Source organism: Sander lucioperca, chromosome 8 (genome assembly GCF_008315115.2).
Source record: "Sander lucioperca isolate FBNREF2018 chromosome 8, SLUC_FBN_1.2, whole genome shotgun sequence".
NCBI lineage: Eukaryota > Metazoa > Chordata > Actinopteri > Perciformes > Percidae > Sander > Sander lucioperca.
Window position 1 is genome coordinate 501,910 of NC_050180.1, and position 22,757 is coordinate 524,666.

Here is a 22,757-nt window from a genome sequence, read left to right on the forward strand (position 1 = left end):
CAGGCAAATGCCCAATATCTGATAAAAGTATTGGTGCATCATGTATGCATCCTTCATCAGCCCAATAAAGACACAGGAGCGCCTCTGGCTTCATATCCTCAGATATGACTTCTTCATGTGAGCGCTGAGATGCTGATGTTGACAAAGAGGGAGGCGGGAGGGATAGCTATTCCATCTTTGGAGAGGAGATGTATGTGACGATATCCTGAGAAGGGGAAAGGTGTTGAGAAGACTTCGGTGAAGAAAAAGCTTTCTAAGAGAGTGGTATTCAGTTCTCCTGCATCTGGTATGTGATGCAACATATGATTGAATGTACATATTTAATAAATACTGCAGCGAGCTGTCTCTTTGCTCACCTTCTTGGATGCACGTCAACGGAAGAGTGAACTGTCCGATGAAGTCGTTCCTGGACGCCTTATCGTGGTCCTCCACCTCAAAGCGAACCAGGGCCAACTCGGGGGTGTGGATGTCAAAATGTAAAGTTTCATTCCACACTGGGTTAAAACCTGCAGGTAGAGGGCAGTAGAGCAGTGAGTACGACCAACTGGGATGGGACTTTTATTTGCACAATTATTTTTCAATTCATCTTGCAGGTTTCACACTTGCACTTTGTACTTTCATTTCAAGGACAAGGCATATTAACATTCAACACATTCACCATTTCTGTGAATGTGCCAGTGTTAGCCATCCGGCTGATTTTCAACTCCTTTGGCCAGATGTTTTGAGACCAGAGCAACAGGAAACGGCTAGACAATTTTATGGGTTAAAATGTACGGACAGAAGACAACAAGATGCCATAAAGACAGCAACAGCAACAAAATAAGCCTCCTTGAGAAGACATGCAGAGCAACGGGAAGCAGTAAGACAGTACGTTAATACATCAACAGTATACACATGAGCAAGCAACAAAACAGCCAAGCAACACAGAATGATAGCCTCTTTTTTTTTTTTTTAACATGCACACATGCAGAAGAGCAATAAGCAACAACAAGTACTTTTTTCTTTTACATCCTGGCTCTTATAACATCAAAACTATCTATATAAATGAAATACACATATTATCTGTACAGAGAAAACTCACCGTTGTTGTTAATGTAAGGGGTCTCTTTCACGCGCTGGTCCCCTGGCACTCCAAAGATCTGCACTCTGACCAGGGGGTCTACAATAGAGCCCTCTTTCTGATTCACCTTTGGTAGCTGCTGCCCACTTATCACCTGATGAACACACACACATATTTACCTATTAGATACAGACACCACTGTACTGTACTTGCACAGAAGAACAATTTGTGTCTTTTTTCTTTGTTATTCAGTGGTTTTCATGCTAGTTTTCTGCAACACCCTGCCTCAAATTCACACACTGACAAACAAACTACTGTTGTGCAGTTTTGAACCTGTATGGATAAGCGGAGGGGTTTGTAGCCTTGCCGCTCCTCGGGTTTGTCTGGACTGAACTGAGTGTTACTGTCTCTCATGAAGTCAGGCTTGAGGACGTAGCCGCAGCAGCCGTTCTGCCTGAACAGCCCATCATTCAGGTCCATTTCCAGACCAGCTGTCTGGAAGTTCAGAGCCACTTTGGGAAAGACGGAGAAGGAAAATAATGCAATTTACTGTGCTGTTTCTTGGCAGGCTGTATCCCATGATTTCCTAGACTCAGAGTATTCTATCTAGCTATCAAAGTTCATGTGACAAGTCCAGCCTTTCATCCAGAACAGACGGCATCGGTTTAGTCCTGATGACAGGAAACATCTGTCCTGTTAAACTGCTCCAGCTGCTCTGTGCCTGGCCTTTACGGAAGAGGATTAGGGCCACATGTCAAAAATTGTCACATGGTTATTTCCATGTTCAAATAGTGATATAAGCTACATACCATATTGCAATGTTCCTGGTTCAATTTTGGCTGGGGACCATGTTTGCTATCACTGTCTACTGTCAATTATGATTTATACATTATATTTATGCATTTCCCTGGAGTGTGTGCCTTTCTTTGGGTTAGGAAGATTCTGTGACAAGTTTGGCTTTTGAAACCAACAACCAAATCAAAAAGAGCCTTTATTTGTCCTTTCTTGATTTTGATTTTGCATTGGGAATATACAAGGTTTTCATCCAGCAGCGACAGCACTATCTTATGTTAAAGTTGTATGTTATGTTAAGTGCTACTCATATTTGGCAGATTAAACTGTAACCAAATGGCTCAGTTGACAGCACTGACCCTGTATACATCCATACCCTGAATCCTAAGTATCAAAAGCACAATTCAGTCTTTCTGATCCTGAAAGCACTTCAATACACGTGGCTGAAATAATACATGAAATTGCTTGTTTGTGGCCATCAGAACACTCATTAAGATTGGAAACAGGGGACATCGGGGATTTCAGAGGTAAGTAAGTTTATAAGTAAGTTTGGTGTAACCAGCAGAGGGGGACATCACCCTTCCCCTCACCTATCTGGCAGCCCACATTCCACATCTCCTGGGGGTTGTAGTTAGAGGAACCGGCCCTGATGCCACCGGGGTAGATCCTGCTCAGCTGCCGAGTGTTGTACCGCACAAAATCTGTTCCTGAGGAGAGGTTTAAAGTTAATAAAGCCACTCAATTTCTATAGCGTAAACACAGAGAAACGTGTTCCTCTACCCATTCTCAGGTACAGTTGTAAATAATATAATAATTTAACATAAATAGCCAAACCCACCAGAATTGTTTAGCGTGTACAGATCTAGATCCAGCATATCGGCACATGGCTAGGGTGAATTAAGGGTTTATTTCAAACTAATTAGTGATTGTTGAAACTGTGGAAAGACAAACCAGTGCAACTTTTGATCGACTTTCTGTCGACTTTGAATGAAGTGTGTTTTATCATGATAAAATTATTATCATTATGTTTTTGTCCAAATGGAGTCTGGTGGGTTTGGCGATAGCGATTATGGGGATGTTTTTTTGTTAAACACAAAGCATCTTACACTCTAACACAACGTGTGTTGTACTGCACAAAATCTGTCCCTGAGGAGAGGTTTAAAGAGAATAAAGCCACTCTATTTCTATAGCACAGGGGTCTCCAACCGTACTTCATCTAAGGGCTACTGAAGTGGCCAAGAGCTACATGCATCACATCGCTCACATTTAATTACATAGCACACATAAGCTGAGTGAAGCTACTGTTTGTACACGTATGAAATTGCAATAACCAAAGCTTATGAAAAATCTTCACTTCACGTCAAGGTGCATGACTTATTTTACATTTCTTTTAGCCCACATAGTTAGCTACATCACTGAAAATATTCCCATCAGGGTCCAAGAAAACATTACCACATTTCACTTCTGTGGCCCACAAAGTTAGCTACCTCACTTTTAATATGATGGTCATTTTGTGTCTCAGTTTGTCAACCTATTGGCGAGCTACTGGAAAGCTACATGTTGGAGACCCCTGATACAGCATGAACACAGAGAAGCTACGTGTTCCTCTATCTATGACTCAGGGACAGTTATAAATAATATAAAAATGTCAAAAGAAAGATACTACTTTGTAACACATGGATAACATTTTATAGTCATGAAACAGATATTATTTTATCTGAGGGATATGAAATGCACTTAAGATTTTAAAGTTGTCCACTGTTCCCTTCATGTTCATGTACCTTCATCCTTAGCAAGCGCCTTGGCCTTTTTCTCAGAGAACGAGGATATCTCATAGCATTTGGCGTTTGAACGAGCATGCTCAAAGTCACGGAAGTGCACACTCTTGCAGTAAACCACCAAGTCCGACAGCTCCTTGGACAGTTTGGACTTCTGCAAAATGGGCAAATAAAATGTAAAATTAATCAACAAAGAAATCCTATTGCCATCACTTTAAAACATTAATAACATCTAGGGGTGAGCAGCTATGGGTCACCGTATCCCTGTAAATTAGAGGCTAGTGAGTCAATAATAATGACCTGGTAATTTGTCCACAACCAACAAACTGCAACAAAATAGTGGGGGGGAAAAGTTCCGGAAAATACAGCAATAATTGCAAACTAATTTGTCCTTAATTTAAACAAAATAGCAAGTTACTAGACTAAAATAAGTTTGGTTTATTTATTTATTTCCCACAATATCAGAAATGTGGAACTTGTTTGGTGTAAAGTATTGCATCATTGTAAGGTAAGAGCTGCGTAATGAATGTTTGGGAATTTACACGTAATTGCCAGGACATTATCATGATGTAACCACACCACAACAACAACTACAGTAGTTATAAATGAGCATGCTTTTATTCAAATTAAAAACAGGAAAAAATGATGTTTCCTAACTATCTCATTCATAACTATCTGATGATGATATGAGTCTTGACCTTATTTGTCACTTCTTTATGAACCCATGCAAAGCAATAGATACATACACTTCATACAGTATCAAGGGGTTTCCAATATCTTCTAATATTTGCATGAAAATTTGCAACTATTTTAAATAAGCAGCTTCCATCTGGTTTCATTCCTCTGATACGGACATATTCAAGTGTTGTCTTTACTTTTTTTTCACTCAATATCAGCAATTATTACACTATTATGTGGATATTATTATGCAGATATATATGCAGGTGGCAGTACCTCAGTCTGCAGGAAGGTGGGCTGAGAAGCGGAGGGTCACTGGTTCAAGTCCCCATACGGACCAAAGTACGGAGTATTTTTTTACTCAGCACTACATACTGTATCAGTTGTATATATTTGTATACAAATATTGAGCTAATTACTGAGTATTTATTAGTGATGTTAACATGCTTGTCGTTGATTTTCAAGGAAAATGTCCATTTTCTGTCAGCTACAGCTGTTTTATTTCAATTTGGGACACATTCCTAGGTACGTATTACTTTATTGATGCATTTTTACATTTTATTTTAACAGTTTTTGTTTATTTGTGGACTAAAAAACAGGTATCTGTTTTCTTACTTCCAACTTTTTTCTAATAATTTAGATATTTTCTAATAGCTATTTCCTCAGAGGACACTGAGCTTTTTTCCCACAGCTAAGGCAACGGACATTGGATGCTGTTTTCTTTCTCCCATATCTGTCTTCTTTTAAATAAGTTTCCTGTTTCTTTTCACCATCTCCCTTCTTCTACTCCAGTCTCGCCTCGCTGTCTCTTATGTCCCAACCCAGCTTCCTGTCTCTCTCTACAATCAAGCTCCATATGCTTCTGTCTTGATTTACAATCACTTTTTATAGCATTCCCTGTCTTCTCTACTTCCACTATCTGTAAAGGAAAACATGTATATTTAAGAAGCATGGTCAAATCATGCTACAAGAAATAAAGTCGCTTTCTTGAATCCAACATTAAGGGATCTAAGATCTCATAAAGTATCAGGTTGATGTACCTTCCTAGCAGGTGGGTTCCCTGTAGACGGGCTCTCTGCATCTTCTGCTTCTTCGTCGCTTACTTCATCTGTCTGGGTTCCATCGAGACAGTCTTCTGGATTGTTAAGCTTCTTGGCTTTCAGCAAAATCTTGCCTTTCAATTCCTGGAATGAACACCAACACAGGCACAGATCGGTGAGAGCTGTTTGTCTGCATGCTGTACGTGATAATCGACTCCACTTTATTTGCAGTATTTGTCTGTTCATTTGAAAGTACAAATGAGTAGATTTAAGAACTTCATTTAACCCAGTTAGATAAAGAAACCCATTCATTCATGTTAGTTCAATGGGCTGAGTACCCAGACTGCTCATGAAGGTGGTCCATCTTCCTGCACTTTGCTGTCTCCCAACTAAACGCAGCATTGCACCTATTTAATTGCCAAAATCCTCAATGGAATTCATCGCAGGATTGATCTGCCATTACTTCAAGTTAGCATTGATTGCCGTAAGTGCTCTAATGGAAGAGAGTTTGGAATTTATACTATGGTTATGCTTTCAGTGGTAGATGCAGAGCAGGCCACACACAAACCATTCATCTTTAAAATGTCTATATTCTAAATTATACCTAAGTTTCATACAATACATTTAGTTGCTGCCCCTGTCCACAGCAGTATAATGCTCAGCTTGTGTCAGTACTCGTGCCTGCTTCTCTAAACTGGGGGTGTGCTGACCTCCATCTACTGTAGCTAACACACTGACTATGGAGAAGTAGCTCATACAACCCCACTTCAAAAAATCAGAACTATCCCTTTAATGCATGAATAAATGTAACATAACCATGAAACATGTAACTTAAAGTGCTCATATTATGCTCATTTTCTCTCATTCTCTCATTTCTTCAGATGTTCGTCCAGTTTCGTCACTTATTTACATGGAGTCTGGTGGGTTTGGCGATAGCGATTTCGGGGATGTTTCATGTTAAACAAAAAGGATCTTACCCTTTAACAAAACGGTCTATCTCTGTAGGGATTCTTTTCTGAATGTTGTCACTCAGACACAAAATTGAAGTTGCGCAATTGCCCATTAACGTAATATTATAGCTTGTTTTCGCCGCTGCCAACTGCAGTGGTCTTGCTTTATTCTTGACCAATTTCCCTTTGACACAAATACATTGGAAAGTAGGGTCCAGGGAGACCTCAAAATCACCAAAATGAGGTGTTCACATTAAAACTACAATATATAAACAGCATGTAAAAGCCACACTACACTATTTTAAGATGAAACAAGACTCTGTATGGCTCTTGTAGGAGCCACATATTGTATGTTGTTTATGGTCTCATTTATATTATTTATTGATTATTATATTGGGCACTTATATTGTAGGTGGTGGACGTTATCATCGCGGTTTGAGCGGAAGTGATAACATATTTGTTTGCTTCACCTGAGTTTTTTGGGCTTTGACAGAGAGGGGGTGAGCCTGGGAGCGAACACTTTCTGTTGACCGCCGCACTAACACACTTATTTCGACTCCCAAAGTAACTTTACATTTGGTAACTGCAGTGCTAGTTGTATTTCACGTGTGGAGGAATAAATCATTGCAATACAACCTGAGCGCGTCACAGTGTGTTTATGCATCTCTCAGAGTTTAGTCCCTCGCAGCAGCACTTTGTTGGACTGCTTACAGCCGCAACAGCTCTACTTAGAAACAGCAGTGCTTTGAGCTAAATACTAACATAAGGCTTTCTTAGAATTTCACTGTTGTTAATGTGGTAATTTGCTTATTGTGATAAAGGTTCATTAATGGAACCACGTCTCCTGCCTATAACAAATCTGAATGCATTTGAGTTGCTAGTCCTGGTAAGCTGAGGTCTGAAGTAGACATTATTTCCTTGGGTGAAATTAGCAGTGTTGTGTTGTCAGCATCTTTGGGTAACACTGGTTAACAGGGCCCGCAACTTAACTGCCTGCCACAATTGGTTAAAAAAAATAAAAATGAATCCCTCGGTGCCTCGCCCTCTGAAGTGTATATATGAACAAAACCCAAACAGATTGTAACCTGTGGAGAAGGAAGCTGTTGAGGGACCTGCCCATCCAGAAGGGTGGTCAGTAGTGTGTCACCCAGGATTTTGCTAAGGTGCTGGGCCATGACTGTCTGCTGCTCCACACCACAGTGATTCTCAATAGACAGAATGACTGGGAAGTCCGATGCCTATCAAACAGGAAAGAAAAGACACAATACTGGCTTTTAAAGCTTATCTGTATTATTATTATTATTATTATTATTCTGTCTTATAAGCATTCACAACCACAATGTTCTTCTACAATTCTCTTCATTTTTATATCTCAGTAGCCTTTTAACACCTTCCACATTTCTCTATGTAGAAACCTCATTCAAACATTCAGCTCATTTAGGACATGTGTGCTATTACTTGTCATATTCATATCTTTCATACTTTCAGAAATATTCAATGTTTTCTAGGAAATTGTTCAAAATCTATACATTTGCACACTTTTTCATACTTTTTCATTGCATACCCATTCACAGAGATGGGAGTAAGTCACACATGGGCAAGTCACAAGTAAGTCTCAAGTCTTAACCTTCAAGTCTCAAGCAAGTCCAAGTCATTTTTGTGACAATCAAGCAAGTCAAGTCATAGCTTTGGTCAAGCAAGTCAAGTCAAGTCAAGTCATACAAAAGTTTCCATTTTTAAACAAGCTAAAGACAGTGGTTATGAACTGCTGGAGTTTTATTTGCATTTTACCCTACTCAATATTCAAAAGGCATTGCCTCCAAGCCACATACATCTGAACAGTTTAAATTTATACAGATAAAAGCACAGCATACATATTTGTTCAATATGCCTCAAACATGACATCAAATCATATAATTCATTCAAACAATTCAAGTATAATGGTTTCAAATAATATTCTTCAAACATGCCTCACTTTTATGGGACAGAAACACATCCTTTAACCTTTCCTTCTCTTAAAGAAAAAAACAACATTCTTTAAGAGTAGCTGAATCCCACCACCGTTGCGTAATTTGGAGAGATTGACTCAGTGTATGTATCACATGGAATGGATAGCATATGTTCATATTTGTCAGTGTATTTGTGAGTGAATGTGTGCGTGTGTGAGAGAGTGAGTGAAAGGTTATTAATATTGGTGAGTGAATGTGTGTATGTGCATGTCTGTGAGAGTGCAGAGTGTGTTGGGTGTGTATGTGTGCCTAGCTTTATTCACATATTTATGTCTGCGTGCGTGCGTGCGTGCGTGCGTGCGTGCGTGCGTGTGTGCGTGCGTGCAAGAGAGAGTGAGAGAGAGAGAGAGAGAGAGAGAGAGAGAGAGAACGAGAGTGCAGTTTGTGTTGTGTGTAATATGTATGTATGTGTGTGCCTAGTTTTATTCGCTCTTGCAGCCACCTTGAACAAAGAGGGGAGGGTGTGCTTATTCATGACCCAAAACTGAAGGGAGTTCTGTCCATCACAAACGTCCAAATAGTGGTTCAGCTGAATATGGGGACTGGAACCCGAATCTCTCCCGATTTAAAGTGTCTGATTAAATTTGACGTGGTGGTGGTTGACGTTGGAAATTGTTGTACTGCAGACAGTTTGGTTCTTCTTTGCCTGGTCAGATGTGTAATCCTTATAGCCAAACTTTATTATTTTCAGTGCAAAATCGTAAAGTTAACTCCTCCTCAATATCAGAGGGGAAAAAATATATATTTATTAAACAGAAAATCAATTAATTTCAAGTCATTTGACTCAAGTCTAAGTCAAGTCTTAAGTCATGAATATTGAGTCAAAGTCAAGTCGAGTCTTTTATGAATGTTTATCAAGCAAGTCTCAAGTCCTAAAATCATGCGTCATGTGACTCGAGTCCCCCATGTCTGCCCAAAAATGCTTTCAGCTAGAAACTCCATTCAAACTTTAAAATGTCTCACATCTTTTATACATTACGGGTATTATTCAACTTTCAAATCATATTAAAACTTAAAAAATACTCCACCTTCTTTGAAGCTTAGTAAAAATGCCCTTCTCAATTTTTTTTACATAAGTGTGTATTGGATGTAATGTTCAGAGCTAGAGAGGGCGATATCACAGCTAAATGGAGAGGAGGAGAGGAGTTTTAAAAACTTCTACAAATAAGTCTTGCTCCTATTTCCACATTTTCACTCTTCATACATACTTTAAGTTAAAATGTAGTAACATTTGTGCAGGTCCCAGACATGTTACTATAGAAGCAATCAGACTTACACATTTGGCCATGTAAGCCTTGAGTGACAGGAAGCTCCAATCACTGAGACCAGAAATTACTGGGAACAAGTTTAATGTCTTTTAAAATATTCTACTTGTTTCTTTCTTTTTTTACATATGGCATTGGTATTATTCACTTTCAATGGCATCATTCTATTAACCTATAATTCCATAAATACCGTTAGGAGTAATGATGAAATTGGTTTCTTTGTTATTTGAGTAAGCAACCCTTATAAGCAAATAGTGCTAGTGCTGCTCACCTTGAAGGCGTATTCCTTCAGAGTTGAAATTACATCTCTAAAAAGAATCCTGGAAGTCCAGTGGACCATGGTACACAATGGGTTCACCATCACTGCCGTCCCAGCAGTCCACCTCTACACAACGGCACGCCCTCTCTTCAGGGCCCTACACACACACACACACACACACACACACCCACACACCCACACACAACACACACACACACCTTTAATTTTAGCTAAGAAAGTCAACTTCTGTCAAGTTGGTCACTCAACTCTGATAAATACACTAAATTCACTTTACTGTGATTGCCTATCCTCTGGTTTCAATAAAGATCCCATATTGTAAAGCGTGAGATTGCCATGTCTTTTATAGGCTTAAGCAGGTCGAGGTGCTATAGAAATACTGTTTAACCAGTATCAAAATGCTCATCCACAGACAAATGGACACATTCTGTATTTAGAAACCGGTGCTTTAGACAAGCTGTCTTCCACACGGTTGTGATGTCACAAACCCTATAATCTACTATATATATATATATATTATATATATACAGAGGCATGAAAATTGGCACGACCCAACCGCCAAATGCGGGTAACTTTTGTGATTGGCGGCGGAAATTATCAATCTAAAGCCCCATTGGCGCGGTAGCCAATGAGGAATTGAGTGATTCCAGACTCGTAACTACGGTAAGCAGGGTACACGCGCGTTGTTACGAGCTGGTCCAATCAGGGCCAGCATCATGGAAGGTACAATTGATTGACAGCGGGGCCCACTAATCGATTTTCCGTACTCAACAATCCAAGCGTGCCCATGTGCGACACTGACATTATCTAAGCCCGAGGACCGAGTGAGAAAGGGTCAAATTAATTCATAGTTTCTGATATGAAGCGAGCCGTGTGTGTTGTGTGACTCGAACATCTCACATTACAACAAAACCATACAGCGAAAGACCATGCAAAAACATTTTCAGACCGTCTCGCCCAAACCTGTTACCATCAACATCAGCGCTGTTCAAATTGTAGGCTCTCGGCAGGGGCGGGGAACTGCTAAGTTTCCCCCAGCTGACCGGCGACAACAGAATCACACACAAACACAACACGACACACACAAACACACGCACGCAAAGCACACACACACACACACACACACACCACATACACCAATCACACCGGTGGAGCGGAAAAAAAACGCAGATGAGACGTACGGACGACTAAAATTGAGGAAGCGACGTTATTGTAAGTGCAATGATAAGCGTAAAGTCCCATAAGTACTTTATTAACCGTAGAATGTGTGCAGGGCCAGCGATAGGAAATTAACTAACAATGTAAAGATCAAACAAGCCACTGACAACTGACAGATTATGTTATATTTGATTCATCCATAGTAAATTATTATTTTGTGTCTTAAAATCCACCAGCCTTTTTCATATTTTACCAACATTTGCACAGTCCTGAGGCCTTTGCGTAAGGTTCTAGAATATTTAATCTCAGCCCAGAGGAATAAGTAATTAATAGTAAAGTATTATTCTCCAAACAAGTTTCCTTTTTATTTATTTTTTTATTTTGAAGAACTATACAAAAAAAATTTCATGTGGTCTGGTCCGCATTCACAGTGTTTGTTGCTGTGGTGCGAGTATAGGCCATCCTGATTTCCTGCAGTAATTCTCATATTCTTAATAGACGCCTGGAGTAACGTGCCAACAACTGCGGCCCCCCTATCGCGGATATACAAGGCCGGGCCCCCTACTAACAGAACGTGATGACGGCGCAATGTTCTGAGTCAGGCTTACCATCAATAGGACAGGAAGGATCCTAGAGTCAAAGCAATTCTGTTTTTCACCTTTATGCGCAAAATAACAAAAAAAAGTCGGCTGCGTTAACAGTCCCTGTGGCCAGGTGGATCTAAAAATTTGACTGCCACAGTGGTGGTGGTCAAAAAAGTAACTCTGCAGTAATATAAATATATATATAGGTAGAAAGTGCTGCTACAGTGCCGTTACAGTCATTCCCCAGCTGCAATGATGGTGAAGAGACTCCAAGAGCACAGATGTGGAAGACCCGGTAACACTGACCAATCACAGCAGACTGGGCTTTTTCGAGAGGGGGACTTAAAGAGACAGACGCTAAAACAGTGTTTCAGACAGATGATCAATACAGGTTTATTTAGATAGACGGTATGAAAAACATAATATGTTTTTTGAACATTAAAGCATGTACGCATGTTCTAGTAGAAACCTAAAATACCTACCTAAAAGTATGAACCTCAAATTAGCATAAGATGGGACTTTAAAGCGCGTACTAAGAATAAAGGGTGTTGCATGCTGTGCGTGCAGCAGCCCTTACTTGATGTATGCCTCCAGGCTGCTCTGTCCTAGAATCTGGTCCTCCAGGAGGTAGGTGTTGTGTGAGGAGGAGATGAAGTAGTGGCTAAGTGGCTGGCTCATGTCCTGGTGAAGATCCAGATGCTTAGGTTTAAATATGGAGCCCTCCTGTGAGCACAGGTAGCTCTGGAAGCCATCTAACGACATGATGCGTTGCTTCTTGGCTGCACAGAGGACTTTAGTAGCCACAGATCAAGAGGCAGCGCAGGCAGAGGTGGAAGAAGTATTGAGATTCTTTACTTAAGTAAAAGTACTAATACCACACTGTAAAAATACTCTGTATCAAAGTAAAAGTCCCGCATTGAAAATGTTACTTACGTGAAAGTAAGGAATATTAAATATTTATGCACAATACATATTTAACATTAGCGCACGTTCCTATTATTGCATCAATCATGTGCTGCTGTATTTCAGGGCAGTAGTGCAACTGGGCAACTCCTAATGAGGTCCAGGCTTTCCACAGAAATCATGTGTGACATGAAGATGCACTGCTGTCAGTCACAGCCATCTCCAGTAGTGGAAGAAGTTTTAGTACTAATACCACACTGTAAAAACACTCTGTTACAAGTGAAAGTCCCGCATTGAAAATGTTACTTAAGTAAAAGTACTGTATGTAAGTATCATCAGGAAAATTTAGTTAAAGTATTAAAAGTACTGTTCTGTCAATCAACTAAGTGTTTAATGGTCCAATCATTTCAGCTGGACTTGTAGGCCGTAAATATTGTTGGGTAGTTTAATTTATAATAAAACATCATATTTTATAAACTACATGTGTTTTGTGTGGAGAAATCTTAACTTGTAAAGTAACTAGTAACTAAAGCTGTCAGATTAAAGTAGTGGAGTAAAAAATACAATATTTCTCTCTGACATGTAGTGTAGGAGTAGAAGTAGAAAGTGGCATGAAAAGAAAAGACTCAAGTAAAGTACCTCAAATTTTAAAAGTAAAAAAAATTTAAATTTAAAAAGTACAGTACTTGAGTAAGTGAGTGCAGACATGTCAAAACACGAGCTAACATTAGAGCTTGTGCAGATGGGGTGTATATTCAGGTTGGACCGGTTTATTTGCATGTAAATGAATGCTTCATAACCCAACTGACTATCTTTATGTTCGACTTGGGTTTCAGATAAGAACTTACTTCCTTTGGTTCCACTTGACTTGACAAACTAAACCTAAAGAGTGTACAGTGAGTCCTCATAAAGCATCAATAATATGCATGTTTCAGCTAGTTCACAAACCAGAGTATAGCCACTGGTGGAAGATGTATTCAGACCCTTTACTCAAGTAAAAGTACTAAAAGGCCTACCACACTGTAAAAATCCTCCATTGAAAATGTTACCTAAGTAAAAGTATGTAAGTATCATCAGGAAAATGTATTTAAAGGATTACATGTAAAATAACGCAATGTCCTCACATTTTAATAAACTGGAAACGATGAAAACAGTTCTGTTAATCAACTAAGTGTTTAATGTACTAATCATTTCAGCAAGATTTGTAAGCCTATATATTGTTGGGAAGTTTAATATATAAAATATTAACTTGTAACTAAAACTGTCAGATGAATGTTGTGGAAGAAAAAGTACAATATTTCTCTCTGAAAAACAACATCAATAATATCTGATGTGATAGGATGTCGAATTCCTACTGACCCGATTGTTTTTTTTACTTAATGACAATTCTAAATTACACCTGCTTGGGAGACAGAGTAAAATTTGGCTAGCCGGCTCAACTGCAACCAAGAAAATGATAGCTCAGCGCTGCTCTTTAATGTTTTATGTAAAGCACTTTGAATTGCCCTGTTGCTGAAATGTGATATACAAATAAAGCTGCCTTGCCTTGCCTTGTTCAATTTGTGTTTATCTGTTCTGTGCACCATCTGCTATTACCTGTCACACAAAATTTGTCTGAAGGTGCTAATAAAAAAAAAGTATCACAAAAAATATTTCTCTCTGAAATGTAGTGGAGTAGAAGTAGAATGTGGCATGAAAAGAAAAGTGCCTCAAATTTGTACTTAAATACATTACTTGAGTAAATGTACTTGGTTATATTCCACCACCGGCCATGTTTACCTGATTCAGATGGTTCGTAGCGGTCGATCAGCATCTTGGCGAGCTGGTAACTCTGCCCTCCCTCGTGCTGCTCCACGCTCAGGAAGGTCTCCAGCTCCTCCAACAGTAAATTCTCTCCATCTCCAGAGTAGTCCTTGAACACCTTCCGCACTTCATCCCTCTGTGTCAGCATCTTATAGAAATGGACAAACTGCTCGATTTCCAAAGAGCCACTCTCAGACTTGTCAGCCCTCTGTGGAAATAAAGCATCAGCTTTCTTTGTTGCACTGTTTAAATATGTTTTTATTGTTTATTAAAAGGATCCCCATTAGCTGATGCCGTAGCAGTCAGCTACTTGTCCTGGGGTCCACACTAGACACACAATACATACCCATTATATAACAGACATCCAATTACAATAATATATGTAGAAATCACATCAATATGCAACACTTATCCACGCCCACATACATACACATGCATGTATACACCCACAAACATACACACACATACCCAAAAAAAACTAAAATAAATATAAATTTCTCACTCCACATCAATTTTATGAAAGATGTTTGAGAGAGAGATTAGGGCTGCATGATATGAGGAAAATATCTGATTGCAATTCTTTTGACTGACATTGCAATTGCGATATGATTTACGATACTGGAGGAAATGATCATTTTTGTATCATTATTCTCATTTTCCTTGAAAAATATTAAAATAAAAAAGATTATAGTGTGATTTTTGCCAGAATCTGTACCAAAAAAAGATTTTTAGGACGGGACATCTCTGCAGCATCACAATACTTAATTCAGAATGGTTTGACACATATTTTGCCTAACAAATATTGCAGCCCCATCCCTACAATTTGGATATTGCAGCCCCGCCCCTACAATTTGGATATCGCACTAGTCCATATCGCGATTTCGATACAATTGCAATTCATTGTGCAGCCCTAAGACAGATGCACTGCAGCAACAAGTGAACTACCAATCTAAAGAGGTTCATAGCTCACCGTGAACAGATGCAAAGCATGGTCCTCATTCATTTCCACGTTCATCATCTTCAGCAGTGTCTGCACCTCTTTGAAATTCATCTTCCCATCTTTGTTTTTGTCAGCTTTCAGAAACCAGTCACGGACCCACCTGAGAGGATACTGAGGGAAACGCCAGCTCAAGTGTTGTGGAACAACAATTCAAATAAAAATAAAAAACGTACAGTTACAATCAGCTGGAGAGTTCTATTAGAAAACCCCACGGATAAAATAATCTCATGGGTAGAGCAAAACTTTTTTTTCTTTTGTTGTTGTTGTTATCTGGTTAAGTAACATGAGCGAAAAAAAAGTTACCTAGCTTCCGCACCATACTGGACCAGGCTTGATTACACTCATTGACTGTTTTTCCAAGATCATCATATTCATTCATAAATAAAAAGGCATGGTCATCTCCATTCATGTTTTATTTCCATTACTTTCCATTTTTGTTTCATTGTTTATTAAAAGGATCCCCATTAGCTGATGCCGTAGCAGTCAGCAACTCTTCCTGGGGTCCACACTAGACACACAATACATACCCATTATATCACAGATATTCCATTACAATAATATATGTAAAATCACATCAATATGCAACACTTATCCATGCTCACATGGGCTACATATGCATGTGCAAACCTACACACACCTACATTTCCCATAAACAAGAGATCAAACTAACAGTCACACTCAGTACGTCAAATTATAAATAACCACCAATCTAAAACCTGTTCGCACAGAATGATTTTTTTTCTATAGAAAAACAATGAACACAATTAAAGGAATATTTTTTAAAGTGTAAGAATCATACAGTGTATGTCACTCCAATTGTTTGGCTCTAGATCAAACTACATTTTTTGTAGGCTTATAAATAAACCTTCAATCCATTACCTGACATTTTTTCAGAATGATATGCACTTCACAAGACTTCTTGAAGCTTTGTGCAGAGAAAAGCCAGTGTTTGATATCAGCTAACAGCAGATTTAACACTTGTTTTTCATACCATGAACACAGTGCTACAGTAAAAGGATACTGGTCCTGCCTCTCCTTCTCATCCATCGTTTGAGCCTTGTGAATCAGCTTGCGCACTCCCTCGATCCAGGCTTTGGCTTCCTCGGGCGTCTTGGCCACAAGGTCCAGGTTGCCTTGGCGACCGTGAAAGACCAAGGTGAAGCAGAGCTCAGCGGGGAACTCCTCAGCGGTGCTCTGCAGGACCTCTGACTGGTGGCCCTCGCGCACAGCCTCCACGTCGCTAATTGAGACTGAGACATGATCAGTGGATGGTTAAAGTAAAGTTTAGAGCTAGCCTGGCTCTAGGACTGGGCAATATTTCCATATTGCAGTGCTCAGCATAAGTTAATACGCCCATGCTAAAGTTAACTAAAAAGAGGAATAAAAAAATCATCTTTTGGAAATTGATCTTAAAGCCTTAATTTAAAAAAATGAGGAAAAATCCAACCTATAAGGACACCAATTTTCTTTGTGAATGAATAGTGTATTGTAAATAAATAAATGTTATTCTTTAAAATACAGGGGGCATAAGTAAGTACACCCCTGTGCTAAATTCCCATAGAGGCAGGCAGATTTTTATTTTTAAAGGCCAGTTATTTCATGGATCCAGGATACTTCCCTTGGCCTTTGGAATTAAAATAGCCCCACATCATCACATACCTTTCACCATACCTAGACATTGGCATGGGGTACTTTCCATAAAATCATCTCTCAATGCAAATCAAACCAGCTATTAGGCTAACTGAAATAAAACCATGTCAATCTCTGGAAGTCATGGAAGCATAACGTAGCAGGGCACTGCACGGCGTAGCAGGGCTAGTCCATACAGTCCATTTACATTTATATTGTCTTAAATTATACAGTACAACGTGGTTTATTTATTCAGAGATTGACCAGGGAAGATCATTAGGAATAAAACAACAGTTTATATGTCATGCATGCAAACATGCGCACACGCTTTGGTACTCACAAGTGGAGTGGCCTTTCCCTGGCCATCTGGACTTGTACCAGATCGTCATGGCGTCCTCCAGAAGGCGGAAATGCCGCTGCTTCTTCCACGAACGGGACTTGACCTTTTTCAGAATCGACCCTGCCATCATCACCTTGACATCTGGGTCATCTTCGATGTCTGCAGTCACATGTCAAAAGTCACGACATACCTGAGATACCACACCATCAGAACTGCAGGCCAGGGAGAGGATTGTTTTATTGGTTTTGCCATTACTGATTTAATTAGGATATATGGACTTAATGCTGAGCTTAACTTCCATTAAAGCGGAGATCTTCAGCAGGGGGTCCTTAGGGTTATGCAGGGGGCCCTAAGTTATGGTTTAAACGTTTAAATATGTCTGAAAATATACATAAACACGAGTCCAACATAGTATTAGCTTAAATTTACACCGCATTGATGAAATGCTACTGGCTTGTAGGAAAGGTAGACACTAAGGTAGCCATCCACAGAAGCTTCAAGGATTCACTGCTACATGTATGTTTAACATTAAAACATGATGTATACATATGAATGTCAATAATTATTTAAATAACTTAGTATTGTATGCACCACAAAAAGGTATGTGTAAAGGCTTTAGGCTGCCCTACACTTTATTGTCGGCCCAGCTTAATATGCAACTCAATTTTATACTAATATGTAGTGGGGGGGTCCCTGCGCCGTCTCTCTTTCAGCTAAGGGGTCCTTGGCCTAAAAAACGTTGAAACCCCCTGCATTAGATCATACATCTTCAAACAACTTGCAAAATCATCACAAATCTATATCATCAGTCTGAGGGAATAACATTTACTCACGTGAACCTCCAGGATCCATCGCTATTCTTGAATCATGCCAATGGAAATGCACCGATAAAAAGAAGCAGATGTCGGAAACTTGTTCCAGATGCTTTTGCCTGTTTCCAAACAAAATTTATTTAGTAAAAGCTTTTTTACAAAAAGTTTAAATCGATATAAAACCTCAGTACAGCTGCGTTAGTGCCTTATTGTAGGGAAGTTGTTGTTTAGGAAGGACATTACTAGTTCCATTTGCTTTGTCCATACAGTATACAGGACTTCTCTGCTGATCCATGTGAAACATTTTTCACCTCCAATAATCAGCTGTTCTGCTTTCCCTCACTAAATGACAATCAGCTGGGTAGTGGGATGTTGGCAAGTGACTCTCTGCTGTAGTGTCTGCAAGGATGTAGTAGACTCAAGGCGCTAAATGCCAAGATATTTTCAGGGCGAGTCAGCATTTAAATCTTAATCCACTCATACCATCAGTCTTTACTCAACTCCTGTGCTGACTATGAAACATCACACACACCCAGCAGCCTGTGCTCGCCTCATCAGATAAAAATCAATACTAGACATACAGCAGTCACTCTAAGAATTTGATTTGGATCATTATGAAATGAAAACGCTACAAAATCTTGCAACAATTTGTTTGTTGTTAGGCACGCTCATGCCTTGGCCCTTGGGATGGCAATCAGAATTAAAAATTAGCACCATCCATACTAGCCAAATGCAGGTAAAATATGCAAGCGGCTGGTAGATTGCTTCACTCACCAGCCAAAAAACCATGGTAATCTACCGAGTGGCTGGTAAAATTTGAACATTCAATGGCCGTTTGGCTGGTGGATGGAAAAGTTAATTTTGAACCCTGATGGCAATGTCTGTGTGTCGATCTGTCAGTGGGTCGGTCCTCTATTTTGGACCAGATTTATATATTTCCACATGAAATTTAATACAGACATTCATGGTTCCCATAGAGTCCTTTGGATGACCAAATACCTGCAAAACCATCAACATTCCCATCAGCCTCAGCTTGTGTTTAGTGCTAATTAGCAAATGTTAGCATGATAACACAGTACACTAACATGGTGAATATGATACCTGCTAAAGATCAGCATTGTCATTGTAAGAGGGGCAGGGCTGGCACCAGCCCCCCCCCCACCCCGAAATATGATTGTTTTTGATACTCTTCACAGTATTTGTATAGCAATCTGACTGTTTCATAATTTAAAAAAAATCTTTTTACAATATGGGCCCTTACAATAAAGTGTTGAAACGACTCTGTATCTATGGAGTTATACAAAACCATTGCTTTATAAAACATTTCAACTTTTTTTTCTATAGCCCCAAATCATAAATCTGTCTCTTAAGTGTTTTGCAATCTTACCATCATACAACCCTTCTATCCTTGCACCCTCATAATGTTGCTCATTAAAAGTAGAGAGACCTAAATTTGCTTCAGACTTGCTGCTTATCAGTGAAAACAAATAGACTCCTTCTATCTCAACTGTTCACTGATAAATGTGGCTCAAACACTTCCGGAAGGGAAGGTTTTCTAAAGTCTGCATATCTCATAGGTGTGATTGGCAAAGGACAAAAAAGCAGGAAAATATACGGCGCACCCATGACGCTGCGACAGCCCCCTCCCCCCCTCATTTTTAAAAAAAAATAAACCATTAAATGGCACTTTCTGGAGAGTTTTGTGCAAAGAAATGGAGAAATTGAGTCTTACATGATAGGCATTTAGCATTTACATTACTGTTAATCAGTCATCACTTGATCACACATTGCATTACCTTGTTATAATATAAATAATAGTGCCACATGAAGAGACAGTGCAGCATATGACAGTAGCAACTGCTGAGAAGATTTGGGTCTGTGGTGACCAGGTCCACCTCACACAAACTTCCTTCTCCTATTCTCTCTCCTTACTACCACACCCACACCAGCCCACATTACCACGCCCATGCAGCCCCACCCACGGACATTTACGGATTTTTAAACATTTAATGTAACTGGCAAACAATGCTTTCTACTTTTTAAAGAGCACACATTTATAACAAATTTTTATTTATGCCGTTTGTATGCTGTTACTGTCATTCTCTACAGTATGTAGGTATGTAGTATGTATGTTGTCACTGTCTGTTCAATTGTCCGTGTTTCTCTGTTGACACTGTACATATTAAGTTATAACTCTAACTCTGCAATTTAAATGTTTTTTATGGCTGTCTGTGATTATACTTCAGGGTTTTTCCTTGCTCAGAATTTGTCTTTGCGGGAACACACAAAGCAGGGGGGGGAGGTCTGGGTGTCCTCCCCCAGGAAATTCTGAGGGTAAATGACTTCAATTCCTGCATTCTGATACATTTTTAGGCACCAATTTATGGTAAAAATGTCAATATTTATTGCAAGTAAAAACACAAAATTCTGGTGGCAGGTAACAATTCAAAATACAAAATATAATGGATAATTATTATATTCAGTAGTCCAGTAAGGAGGCTTTCACATCCAGGAAATGGGCCGGATACAACAACACTTGACCCTAAAGTCCAGTTGTTTGTTGGATTGACTTAGGCTACTTAATCAGTGAGGTTGAATATAGCCTTGAGTGTAACGGACCACCACAGTTCATACATACATGTGAACCGCGGATTAATTGCAGAGTTTAATCTACATAGTGTAAAACTACTACGTGAATGGGGCACAGCAGAAAGACAGAGCAGAGCGACGCTGCTTGTTCAGGGTTTTCATGTGTACTCCTAATAGGCCTACACTTCGCATCAGGCGTTAAAACCAACTGTACCGAATTAGACCACTATTTAACGCGAGACGTTTTTAACCGCTAATGAAACTGTCTCAATTTAATACTGATGCCGTCAGACGGCCGCGCGGACAGACAGCAGTCGGAGTTCCGGTAGAGCTCTGCGCCGGTCAGCAGTGGCTTCTCACTGTACAGCCGGTCCCCCAGAGCAGCATGATCACCGGGAGGGTCCAGCCTGAACCCTGCAAATAGAGATCCCGTTTGAAGGTGACATGATTGATTTTGACTGAACGTCTCAATTTAAGTAACCTCTGATCGGGTCGTAGCAAATTAAGTAGCTACACTAAGTTTAAGATTAGGTGTTGGTCATTCTCAACACCTTTCTACCCCCCCCCCCACACACATACTTATCAACTCTGGACTCTGTGCTGCTGCCAGCCTGTGTAACGTACGTTACTCACCATCGATCGACTGTTAGCTTCAGCTGGCTAACGTTAGCTGTCAACCTCCCGACTAGCTAGTGATCTAGCGAGGATTAGCCCTTCAGACCGCAGTGGACTTCAGTGGACTCTCCATCCAATATCCCGACTTCGTCTACCACAACTGCCGGACTCTTTCAAATACATGTACTCCCTGTCTCCGCCGATCACTTGGTAGCGTTGGTCAGCTGTCAGCTTACGCCAGCTAGCTTCTGTTAGCTTCGACCGACTGACGGCTCGCCCAGCACATCTTTTCGCTGTAGAGCTCTTTTAGCAATGTTTCCCGGCTCAACACTAAGTTAGTGTGGGCCACTACCTTTCTGCACTGCCGAAAATGGTGCTCCTAAAATATTCCTCACTGCAACTTCTCAACGTCATCTGCTACATCGCTTCAGCTTGCATTGCCAACATGCAACAATATTGTCCCGTTATCCGGAAGAATCACACCCCTGATATCTGTATTCCTGCCTGACAGCTATCCTTTCCGTTCATTGTCTCCTGAAAAAATCCCATGTGCCATCCCCCTCTGGCAAGTTTAAGGAAAAAAAAACCGAGTTCTCACCACAGTATGACTGACGTGATACAAGGAATGCATCCACAGTTGCTTCACAATTTAATATCACACTCCTACTGAAAAAAACAGACCGACCATGAAAGTGATGCTAATTTTCCACAGCTATTTGCTCCATAAACTGATGTGCGCTTTTATGTGTTGTGCTTTCACTGCAGAGCCATGTCAAAGACATTTTTATTTCCCATCCAAGTTTTTCAGATTCTCCACTATTCAAAGTTTAAACCCCTCTCCTTTATACTTAACATGCAGGTCTTTAAGCTGCAATTAGGTCACATTATGTTGTTTTATTTTTGGGGCAATGCTTCAGCGTTTTGGATTGGCGCCCTCCTTAGGCGAGATGAGTCACACAAGGCCACTTCTTTAGGGAGTTCACTGACCACACACACATATACATAAAGACATGACTAATGGGCATATCTAACAGGATAGACGTTGGGAATAAACAACTCAGACATAAAAACCAACAGCTTAAATCTATTTCATCTAACATAACAATGTACATTTCCCCTGTACAGTGAGATCTGTGTCCTGATATTTACTCATGACTGCATTTTTCCTGCACACAAGTATGTGAAGAATTCAACAAACAAGTAAATAGGCCATGTCAGTCCAATGAAATCCATTTATAACTCCAAACTGTGGCAGGGAGGGAGGTGTGTGCACAGTAAATTAAAACCAGAGTCAGACATTTGAGACATCAAAGCATCACTTCAGCATAGCCTGGATTCAACAGCAGCTAAAGAAAGAAAGAGTGAGTCAGACAAACTATAAATTGCATTTTTCCTTGATAGGGAAAAAGAGTTATACTTACCAAAAGTACAGATCTCACCAGGGATATTATGAGTTCAACCTCCAGAGGTGCAAA

General features: G+C 39.8%; 1 pseudogene; it reads right to left on the reverse strand.

The window, feature by feature from the left end:
• Nucleotides 1-9: 9 nt before the first annotated feature.
• LOC116053550 lies at nt 10-22,757 on the reverse strand (annotated as a pseudogene).